The sequence below is a fragment of the Bactrocera neohumeralis genome, chromosome 2 (assembly GCF_024586455.1).
Source record: "Bactrocera neohumeralis isolate Rockhampton chromosome 2, APGP_CSIRO_Bneo_wtdbg2-racon-allhic-juicebox.fasta_v2, whole genome shotgun sequence".
Taxonomy (NCBI): domain Eukaryota; kingdom Metazoa; phylum Arthropoda; class Insecta; order Diptera; family Tephritidae; genus Bactrocera; species Bactrocera neohumeralis.
Window position 1 is genome coordinate 64,263,743 of NC_065919.1, and position 12,677 is coordinate 64,276,419.

Genomic DNA, 12,677 nt, shown 5'->3' on the forward strand with positions numbered 1-12,677 from the left:
ATCCTTTTCTACTCTTTGAAAAACATTTTTGAGAATTTTTTCAAAATTTTTTGTCCAAATTCAAAAGTGTTATGAATTTTTCAAAAAAATGGCGTTTTATTTTTCAAATAGTCATAACTTTTGTAGAAATTGACTTTTGGGGACCTTTTTTTTAAATTTTTGCTTTTGAATGAACTTTTCGAAAATATACACGAAAAAAATTTAACACGATCAATTATATAATATAATCGGTTTTTTAAGTAAAATCGTCATTTTTTTTTGTAAGTTCGCCATTTTGTTTTATTTTTTTTTTTCCTCGAAAAAACTTCAATTAATTTGACAACTATTCCTGCTAAAGTGGGCCAATTTTTAATTTTTTTATTTTTTTTGAAAATTTTTTAAATAAATTTTTTGGAAGTTCGTTCCATTTTTTTTCCTCAAAAAAATTTCAATTAATTTGACAACTATCTCTGCTAATTCCGGAGTGGGCCGATTTTTTTTATATTTTTTTATTGTTTTCAGTTTTGAAAATTTACAATTTTTTTCAAAAGTGGTCGATTTGGTATGGAATACCCCATATACAGATGTATAAAGACCCAACCTACCTATTACTGAACCCATTTGCAGTGCGTATTTTATTCCGAATAAGACCTATTGGGAGTTCTGTTAGACTCACTTCTCCACCATAGGCTCTTCATCATAAGATGTCTTGTTGATGAAATATATTTTTCTTCTTCTTTACTGGCGTAGACACCGCTTACGCGATTATAGCCGAGTTGATGCAATATACCAGCAAATAAACTCCAAAACATTGCTTTCAACATTTTTTATTAATATATTTAACATGTGCTCTTTCTATATTTCATATGTCTCGTGTTAAATTGAAATAAACACGTGTAGGAATTAAGCATTTATAAGTTTAATATATTCACAAGTTAAAAGTTCCAGGAAATGTGTTATGATTTATTCTGACAGTTCTTAATTACATTCATCCACTTTTTTTACCTAGTTTGGTATTACACGCGTAGAGAGAGCAAAATTTGTTGCTGAACACCAGCAATTTATCATATTATTTTTGTATACAGAAAACTTTCTTAGTTTTGATGAAATTTCCTTAAGTCATCACACTTCATTATATTTGATAAATTCACGGTGCAAGCAGCGCACAGGTATTAGCACAGAATAATTAATGGTGCTTGAAGGTATGGTACATAATTATTATTCACTTTGTACCACCATAACGTATACGTAACATCAAAATGAATTATTATTTACTCGCTCTGCTTTACGTCGCCAGAAATTCACTTTCTTTTAACAAATGAACAGGCATGTAATACTTAGTAGATAAAAGTGAAATAAAGCAGGTACAAAACCTATTGCATTCGATTCCACATCTACATTCATATGTGGTTTGTATTTATGTGTGCCTACACATATGTATACTCTTAAGTGGGCGAGTAAGTATAGAAGTTGGTAACTAAGCCGATGAAATCTGTTATGCATCTATTTTAGTCATAGATTACAGCAGGAAACAATAGAGATTTCAAAGCTGGAAATTCACATACACGCTCAATTAGTGTAGAGTTAAGTGCGGACTTCAGGCGATGTCAGTGAGTGTAGGAGTAAATACACTAAGTAGGCCATATACATAAATACATAAATGTGTGAGCGATGGACATTAAGTATGAAAGCATTAAATTTAAGTACAAAGGAAAGTGCCTCCCACATTTTACCTTTTCCGACCCGAGCAGTACATTTTGCAGAAGTTCTTTTCGATTGTTGATATATATTTTAAAGGCAAGGACAAAATGTGTAGTTAGGCAATTTCGATTGTAGAAATTACTGAAAATGAGGCAAACAATTAAAAAATTAAATAAATCATACAAATGTCTCTCGGCTAATTTTATGTTTAGTTAAACCCTTTTAAACTATCAACACTTATACACCTTAGTTTTGATAAGCTTCGTTTTCAAGTTACAACAGTATAATGGTCATTTATATTTCATTTCTGAGTTCACAATTAAAGCATTCAGTACATAGTAAATTCTAGGTGACTTCCTTCAGTAGGCCGAGAGAATTTCGCAGTTAGTTGTAGGCATAGTTTCTTGGTTGGCATATGACGTTTTAATATGGCTGCGCAACACCGGCCAAATTCAAAGACCGAACTGAAAAAATTACTTAATAAGGCGATGACACCGCATTTCTATCAAACACTTACTCACACTCGTTGTTTCAATCCAAGCAGTTATAACTCACCAACAGGTGACTCAACTACTATATTAAACCTTTTAATTAAATATTTATTAATTTATCATATCAAAAAAATAAAGAAAAAATTACTCGAAAAAAATTAGAATACGAAATGAAGATTCTTATTTAAATATAAAAGAAAAATTAGTTTCATAGTTTCCTTATAACAAATAGTAAAAAATTAAAATTATTTCCTCACAAAACTACTCATTTATTGAGTATTATATACTATTCGGGATATATATTTTTAGAAAGGTATAATAAATTACAAAAATAAAAAAACCTTTTTTGTTTCAACCGAATACCTTGAAAACCTCGTTGTTTCAATGCCTGCCCGAGTCCAAGCAGTTATAGCCACCAAAGGTGACTCAACTACATATTAAACCTTTTAATTAAATATTTATTAATTTATCATATCAAACATGTAAAAAAAATTTATCAAAACGTTTGCGATCTTATATAAAAAAATTAGCCAAAATAAAGATTCTGTTTTAAATATAAGTGAAAAATTAGTTTTGTTTCTTTATAACAAATAGTAAGAATTTACTTTTGAGATAATAATTTTATTGAGTATTATATCCTATTCGGTATATATTTTAATTTTTAGAAAGGTTTGATAAGTCAAATCGCGGTAATTGCAAAAATACTGCAAAAAAGAGGTGGTAAGGTTTGCGTGGCCATGAGTGTATTAATTAGTGAATAAATAACACCTTTTGTTTCATACATTTTATGACCTAATGACAGATAATTTTAAGCTTTCATAATACGCATAACCAAGAGCCTTGCTTTTTTACGCCAAAATGCAAGACGAGTAAATTTAAGCAAAATTGTCTTCCCTTACGGCAAATTTTGAACGAAGGTCATTCACTCATACTTACACATACATATAGTGCGTACATGTGTGTTTCATTGTGCGCACATTGTTTCAATGTACATATGCTCGCATTTCTTTCGTAGACATGTAAAATAACCACCTGGCATTTATCATAAATTACGTTATTGCTGTGGAGAAATGCTAGATCTTATCGAAATTGACGATAGAAGATAGTGGAATTCCTATTTATAGAAGCTTGGTACATCCCGAAAACAATATATATCAAAAATGATAATAATGTAAATACTTTTTATACTCTAACTAGATGTTGGTGCAGAGTATAATAGTTTTATTTATCTAACGGTTGCTTGTATCAACCAAAACTAATCTTTAAATGATCAGGATAACGAGATGAGTTGAAATCCGGTAGACTGTCGACATTTTCCCTAACGTTATGGGACAACTGCCACGCCCACAAAACTTAAATAAACGAAAACTTATACAGTATCATACTTAAACTAATATAGTGAGCTAAATATTCTTTAAGAATGGACCCATTAATACTTAACTTTACATACTTTCCAAACCGCTGAAGTTGCTCAATCAATTTTGCAGGGAAAAAGTTTTTTCCACTACTTTATGCACTACAGATGATTACCACGCCCACTATAAGGGTTATGTTGAAAAATACTAAAAGTGCGATAGCCTACATAACCATAATCATTAAATTTCACAGTCGTGATAGTAGGGAAAAGCATCATATACACCCAACTCTGTTTTTACACGGTAGATATGTACGTTCCTCAGAAATCCGTGTAAAAAAATGCGTTTCTTATAGTAAAATGGGGGATACGTTCCATGTCAACCGAAAACCGTGTAAGATGAAATAATGAACTATATTTACTTCGAAAAACAGTGTAAAACAAGTTGAAAACTGTAAAATTTCAGATATTCATACGAATTGTATGTTCATAAGGCATTTTATTGAGCATTAAAACTTAATATACATACATAATTGATACAGGTGAAAAATTGGTAGAGCATGCAAAAAACAAAAGAAATCTGTTAATCCAGAACTAAGAACAGAAAATTTAGAATAGAAATAAGGGAAAAATATTTACATAGCTACATAATTATGCGTCGCTACTTGATAACAAGCGCAGTTGTTTGCGACGAACTGGACTAAAGTCGGTATCATCGCTGGAGATATCCATTTCAGCAATGTAAATATCATGTGACAAAATGTGCAAAATAAGAGTTATCGAATAAGATTTCCCAGTTACTACTATGTATGTATATATGTTCATTTCAGCTATGGTGCTAAGTGTTGTAAAAACAAACATAATTACAAGACAGTGATTTTGAAACCGTACTAGATTAAACATTTTTTCTCAACCGTGTAACTTCAAATCCGTGTAAAAAGAAACCGTGTAAAAAAAGAGTTGGGTGTATCTCAAATTTGGTATATGAAGTTACCAAACCATTCCCACGTACACTGTGAAAATGGGCAAAATGGGACAATAGCCCATGACTTCCATATCAAACTTTAAATTCCATCTGCCCTTTCACTTCTAGTTAATTTACTTTACACAAATAGTCCCCTTAAATTTTGTGCACATAAATTGTTGCCATCGAGCTATAACTTTTGAATCAAGACATCAAATACTCAGACCTTAGTGCACTTGGCTGATTTTGTACCGAACGTATTATTCAAGTCTCTGCGGTTATGCTCGAACTTAGCCCTTCCTTACTTGTTTCATTTTAACTTAGTATGCCCGTTAAATTGATTTACCAAAATTGTGCACAAATGATAATTAACTAACCGAATACAAATGCTTCTCTTCCCGCGGTTTAAATATTTACGATCCCCTGTCATGAAATAACTGCTAAAGTGAACATAAGTTCAGCGAAATGATGGCGGAAGGCAAATATACTGTATATGTTCCAGAAAGCATTTCAATGCATCAAGTTCTACTTATATTATTTAATCTATTTTTGAGACAAATAAGTATTTTTATTGTATTTGACAAGTGATCTAACAACTGAATGAAGTAAAACAAGGAATAATCTCCAAAATGTATTGTTTTGCTGCTGTGACCTAAATTATGCGAAAAAAATCCACCATGTGTTTTTAAGAAGTCCCTGGTCTTCCTATAATAACGTTTACTCCATTAACATTCAAGAAAGTTTTATTATATAATATCATTTAATAAAAATGTATATATTATATTATTTTATTTATTTAAATATTATTTAAAAATTGGAGTTGGTATACAAGTAGAGAGATTATGAATTTGAAAACGATTCTGAAATGATAGGTTTATACAAATTTAGTAATATATTCAAAAACTCACATTTTGTAATTTTCAAGTGGCAGGTAGCGCATTAGGTTTTCGCTCAAGAAAAGTACCTGCTTCCAGGTAGATAAGCTGGTTTTAGCTGAAATGTGTATATTATTTAACCCTGCAGTAGGTATATACATATGTATATGTAAACACAAAAGAATACGAATACCCCCGAAAACATGCGACAGCCGCAGGATTTGGTATAAATTCGGCGCGTAAGTAAAAAATTTGTCAGAAAGACTTCAGCAGCGCAACGACGAGTTTCAAAATTTGTTAAACACTCCTTCCACAAAGATGCCTAGCAACAGGAAAACACTTAAGAAAAAATTAAAAATGTTAGCAGTAAAACAAAATAAATCTCTGAAGTTTATGAAATCATTACACGCAAAAATTGTTAGGAACAAATTGCAAGAAAAACAAGCAGCCAAAGATGCTTTGGAGAAAGAGGAAGCGGTCATTTCTAGCAGCACACAAATTAACAGTCATAACGGGAATGATGAAGATAACGAAAATCTTCTTCATGACGTTGAAGAGTTGGATGACCAGATGCAACCAGTAGTGGTGCTGTTGGTGGATGAAACGAGTGTTTCCATAAGAAAAACGGTTAATTCATATACCTTCATTTAGGTTTAAATAAAAATGAAATAAATGGTTATTATTTAAAATGATTACACAGCAATATGTTTATTTAGTTATTTTTTGGAACTTCCTTTTCATTAAATGATAGCAAACTTGAAATTCTCTCTCATGGAACTAGAGAAAGAAAATTACAAATAATTTTGTAGGTATGAAATAATCGAAAATCTATTTCTGGACTATGAGAGTTAATCTACCTTGAGAGAGTGTACAAATGAACAGTTTTGTTCTTTGCATCTCTAAAAACTACCTTTGAGGTCTAAAAAAAATTACACATATGGAAGACTGTTAAAACTATTTAGGTAGGTAAGAGTGAGTAAAAGGGTTGTATACAACATCCAGCTCCTTATCCCTTTCTAGCAATTTTATGATTCTAAGTTCGGGTGTAACAGAATATTTTATACTCTTGCAATTTCAAAGATCAAAACCATATACAAGTATGTGGGTACATTTTCAGGTGGCAATTTTATGTGCTTAAAAATTGTTGCGAAAGAACTTAATGAATTACAATCATATTTGGTATCACCTCACCATACTGATCTTTTGTATATACATAACTCGATACAAGCATCGAGTAGTTGTAGGTGTTAGATGAACAAAATATAATGCGCAACATGTTACGAGACTATAAAAAAATTTGATAAAACATAGACTTGGTATAATGATAAATAATAAGAGATATATGAGTCAAATCTTCGTGTGGTTCAGGAAACACAATTGCATCCCAACAATTGACCATCTTTTTTTGAAATGAGGCAATAAATGCCGTTACCATCAATAGCAAGCATTATAACATCGTGTTGATCGATTTTTTTCCAACGAAATTGGATGAAATTGACGAGGACGATCTCTTTTTCAAACAAAACGGCACTGCCTCATGTTTCACGTCTAAACAACTCGTTAATCCAGAAATGACCCAGGCAATTAGCCGGCAAGATCATGCGATTTACCGCCTCTTTCACATATTATTTTCTCTGGTGGTATGTTAAATCAAAGGTTTACGCTAATCAACCAGCAACACTCGAGGAACTCGAAGGTAAAATTCAGGGAATGCGTCATGGAAAATTAGCGTAAACGGTTAGAGATATGCAAACGGAGTCATGGAAAAAAGAAAGCTGCAGTGCTTATAAATTACTAATATTCCAATAGAAGCTCGGCTGTCTACATAGATATAGCTAGAAGTAGCAGAAATTAGTAACCCATATTTATTTGTTAAGGAATTTTTACGAAATAGAGATAATCGTATTAAAAATAAAATAGCAACATATATTTGAAATATAATTTCTTTATATATAATTAATTTTTTTATTATAGAAAACGTTGAAGTTTGGTAGCCTACAGAACTTTAATAATGATCCTAAAAGAAATATATATAAAATTATTTCAGATAGTAAAATTATATTTAATATTTAACAATTTAGCAATATTTTTTTTTACAACTAATAAATTGTGTTTATTAACGTAAAAATATTTGGAAAATAGACATAGATGGCGTCACTAGAAACAAATCCATATGATGATTAATTATCCCTAACCTTCAGAATGCGCGTGCATAAATTCGACAACTGCGGGTCATTAGATTGTGGATTATATCATTTTGAGTGAAACAACTTTTGTTATTGTGAAAAAATCGAAATCGAAAAAAATCGGAATTTTGCGTATTAACAAAATATTGCTTTTTGATAGGAATAAATATGATTGAAGCGAAAACTTGGCTTGATGACGAGTATTCGGAACACTGCCCCAGGAAAATCAAACATCAAAGATTAGAATGCCAAATTTAGAAGTGGTGAAATGAACGCCGATGACGTTGAACGCAGTGGACGTCCAAAAGATGTTGTTACCGACGAAAACACCAAAAAAGTCCAGAAAAAACGTAAAGCGAAGTTATTAGAGATAGTAGTAGCAGCTAATCTAAAAACATCAATTGCACTTGTACATCATATCATTTGCGAATATTTGGGCACAAGAAAGCTCTGTGAAAATTAAGAGCCGCGGGAGCTCACTTTTGATAAAAAATAACGAGTTGATGATTCGAAGCAGTGATTGCAGATGTTCAAGCATTATAAGCCCGACTTTTTGCGTCATTATATGACAATGGATGAAACTTGAATTTATCGCTTTACTCCGAAGTCCGATCGACCGTCATAAGAGTGGACTGCATACGACGAATCTGCCCTAAAGCAACTTTTGACAATTTAGGATAATTTTTTCGCAGAAATATTCTGTATTTTGAGAAAAAAAATAGAATATTTAACTAGCTATTTAACAAACTAATTAGAGAGTTTAATTATGCATCAGAGTTCATCGCATTATATCGGTATATTAGTAATATCTTTTGATTGTCGTTGTCTGGTGACATTCTATTTTTTTCCAACTTATGTGAACTAATTCCATATTTTTGGAAATGTCTATTCTGATACAAAATTATCTCATTTGGCAATTTCTGTTACCAATCTGATTGTTCAATAATCTTTGTGAATGGTAGAATTTTCAATTTTGAATAATTATTGGCAATAGTTCTGCTGCAAGTGTTGAACTTAAGCCGCTTAAATATTAATAATTTTCAATACGTATGCAATTCCATGGAAAGTTCTAATACGAGTACTTTATGTGTATATTCCACACAAGTCTTCGGCACTCGATTCGTGTGTGAGTTATTCCAATAAATATGAAAATATGTTCTTGAGTTAAATTATTATTATTATTTTTAATATAACGAAATCAATATTTGCATTTGCTTACTATGTTTGTGTGTGGCGAAATAATTACATTTTCATATTTGAGAGTGCACTATATTCCAATGCAATTATTATATATACTTACGTTAACAGTGGTAACTGGCAACTATTTTTGAATTTTGAATTCTGGCTCAAAAAATTGGTCATTGCCATATAAACTTTGTGACGAGTATTAGAATGGAAAAAAATTACTTAGGAACCATGCAAATTAAATCGTACAATATTCAACTCACTTTTTCCTTATTTATCCTAATATTTGCATTTATTCCAATGTTGATACTGACATCTGAAAATAGAAAATTAGTAAGCATTAAATAGGCTTGTAAAATAAATATATTCAAAATAATAAATTATTGTTTTATTTTATTACGTTAAATTACTTAAATAATTAAATTTTCAAATCCAATAAATCCTGCACTTAAGCCAAATATTTGTATAAAATTGAAGAACACAAATATATTTAAGTTTTTATCACTGTGGTATATATTGAAAATGCCAAATAGTTGTGGAAGAATAATAAATCAATTTATTAAAATAAATCTTTAGAAACAAAGTTGAAGAGATGGTAGTCAAAATATGAAAATCATTCACATACTTTCATATAAAGAAAGAAGTAAGGAAGGGCTAAGTTCGGGTGTCACCGAACATTTTATACTCTCGCACGATAAAGTGATAATCAAGATTTCATTATCCGTCATTTACATATTTTTCAAATACCGTATTTGTGTAAAGTTTTATTCCTCTATCATCATTGGTTCCTAATATACATACATATTATGCAGAGAAGTCATCAGATGGAATTCAAAATAGCGTTATATTGGAAGAAGGCGTGGTTGTGAACCGATTTCACCCATATTTCGTACATGTCATCAGGGTGTTAATAATTAAAATATTACATACATAATTTCATTGAAATCGGTTGAGTAGTATATTTAATATGGTTATATTAGGTCCAAATATTGTGGGCGACGCCATAAATCAATTTATTAAAATAAATTTTTAAACAAAAGCCTGGGTGCAACTTGAAAATTCTGCATATATTTCTTCCGTAAAATTTTGTGTTTCTGACGTTTTCTGTTAGTCCGTTAACGCACTTTTAGTGATTTTCAACATAACCTTTGTACGGTTGAGGAAAATTATCCGACATTTTTTCATTTTGAACTGTATTTTAGTGCCTGATAGAATATATTACGACTCTGTAAGTTTGGTTGACATAATCTGAATTGTTTTATTTCCGAGATACGATGTCCCTCTCTGGAATTGCTCCAAAAATGCGATTCTTTTTGCCAAATTTCACTTTAATATCTTTATTTATGGCTTAGTTATGACACTTTATAGGTTTTCGGTTTCCGGCATTTTGTGGGCGTGGCAGTTGGCCGATTTTGCCCATCTTCGAACTTAACCTTCTTATAGGTCATCCAAAAATACGTGTACCAAGTTTCATCATGATATCTACGTCCACGAAATAGATTTTAAGACCGTTTATCATAGAAATTACAGCTTGCACGGACGGACGGACGGACAGACAGACGATATGTTTGATATCGACTCTAAAAAAGGATATATTGAATGACTTTGGTATATATAACCCTATATCGGGAAAAAAAACTCTTTTGGTTTTAGGACTTACAAACAACCGTTATGTGAACGTTTATAAATCTCAAGAGTGACAATCATTGTTGCAAATGAGTATAAAAATAAACAAATTACTTAAAAATGTGGCTGGAAGGCTTTGCTCGTTATATACTATGTTTAACTCGTTGGCTGCCAGTGTATCACCGGTGGTCACGACAAAAAACTACCCCCCGGTGCCGATGTATCACCGGCCCAAAACGCAATATGTACTTTTTTGCTTGGCACCTGGGAGTAGGGAATTGTGTAAAATCATGTTTTAGACATTTAAATTAAACACACATAAGACTAGACAATTTTATAACCAATAAATTTATATATTAAGTTAACCAGTTCTTAGCGTTAAATTTAAAATTTAAGCAAGCAATATAACAAGACACTTGTTTTAGCCTATCTGCTTTAGCACCTCGTGATTCAAAGGACCTTTGGCTGCTAATGCGTGTGAGTATTTTTTATTATAGAGTATGGCTAGGCGTATACGCAACATAACCATACTCAGTTTTATAATCCACCAGATATGTACAATGCTTTGTGCTGATTAGAGTTTGTCACGTCTTAATTGCGAATTTTCGATAGCTATGATATGACATTTATTAAAATTCTTATCACTTACTGATTTTAGTTCCCATTTCGATTGCAGATTATAATATTAGTATGCGGTAACACGATAATGATAACGAGCAAGCGAAGAAAATATAAACAAACAACTATATAAAAACAAACTAGTCATTATACATTATATCCCCAATATGCTTTATAGACTTCACTGGCAAGAACGAAATTACCATTTTATTTTTTGTCATTCACTTTCTTTTGTTAATTCTCTACTTCTGTCTGTCTGTTTTTCAATTTCCGTTGTTAGCGATGCAGACTTGATGGGACTTCGTGCGTTTTATTGAATTTATAAGCCGAACCAACTTAGTACGGTCTTACCTCAAATGGGTATTAGAAGTGGAAACCTATTCTTCTTTAATTTCCAATTTGAACAGAAAAATAGAAATAACAAAACAAAACACAAATTGGCATAATGAGTTTGTAATTTGTTTGAATGTTGCGAGTTTTTCAAAGCTGTTTTTAATCAATGTCAAAGTCTTTACAAAGTCCGGCTGGCAATGGGTGTTATTTTTTTATTTGTGTCTGTTTTGTTAATCTTCCCGCCGGAAATTTATTTCTATCCTCTTGTAATAACTTTTACAATGACAGCGGTTAACAGTACTGTTTGTCTGCCATTTGATTTTATTGGAAGTAGGTTTCTTTTACTGAGCAATACCATATCAATGTGTATGTTTATATGACATCAAAAAGTAAGATTTCAGCAACCACAAAGCCTGATGATTTTTTAAGTAAATCCATTATTTTGACGTGAGTATTTTTTACTGAAAAATCATTTATTTTTGTACCGCGTTTTTCAATATGAATGACATGATTTCTAAGTGTTATTTCGGCCATTTTGAATATGTCGCGATCCGCTATTCTTTTTTATTTTATTCAGCAATATTTACAATTTCATCTGGGAAAGATACACGTAAGAACAGCATAACTTTTATATTAAAAATAATCATTCTCTAAAAAAATGTCTGGCGTATTTTTTTTATATAATGTTTAAGTGTCAGTAAGATGAAGAAACGCTTGAAGTAATGAAAATATTGCTGCCGTTCAGGCAAGTATTGCTGAAGATCGCAATTTGTCGATTCCAAGACCATAACCTTGCGGAGTTTGAGAAAGCATTTGAGCCTGCCCGCAGAAAATTGTTTTCATTCAAGAACTGAAGCCATCGGACCACCGTAAACGTTGTGAATTTGCTGACTTTTTCTTGAAAGAAAATCTACAAATTATGAACCACCATTACATTCACCTAAATTGACAGTTTGGTGTGATTTTTATTCTGGTGGAATCCTCGGTCCATACTTCTTTCGAAATGAAGCTGGTGATACTTTTACTGTCAGCGGAAAGTGGTATGGGTCGATGATAAACAACTTTTTATGGTCGCAACTGGCAGAAGTTAATCTTGACAACATCTGGTTTCAACAAGACGGAGCTAAGTTCCTGCAAAAGAATTCGTAGATGCCATTTGAATGATGTTATATTCAAGGCTTAATTGTTTCGATTGTATTTCACATCAAATAAAAAAATACGAATTTCCTTAGCAATTAGTGTATTTGTGTTTTGAAAATAAATCATATAATTCTTATTGGAAAACCCTGTACAGGATAAAGATAAAAACTCTAAAATCTTGGATACAAAATATTTGGGATTATATGATAAAATATAAAAAGTGTT

General features: G+C 31.4%; 1 protein-coding gene across 9 annotated transcripts in view; it reads right to left on the reverse strand.

The window, feature by feature from the left end:
- Window positions 1-12,677, reverse strand: part of LOC126760336 (serine/threonine-protein kinase 32A) — a 225,723-nt gene that overhangs the window by 76,121 nt on the left and 136,925 nt on the right. For 7 of the 9 annotated variants that reach the window (XR_007667194.1, XR_007667193.1, XM_050475928.1 and 4 more), the window contains one exon: window positions 8,999-9,051. The exons of 1 other annotated variant lie outside the window; for it this stretch is intronic. The gene's annotated coding sequence lies outside the window, so the exon portion shown is untranslated. Of the gene's footprint in view, window positions 1-8,850; window positions 8,887-8,998; window positions 9,052-12,677 lie in introns of those variants that run through there. One more of the 9 variants, XM_050475958.1, reaches the window with a different exon arrangement.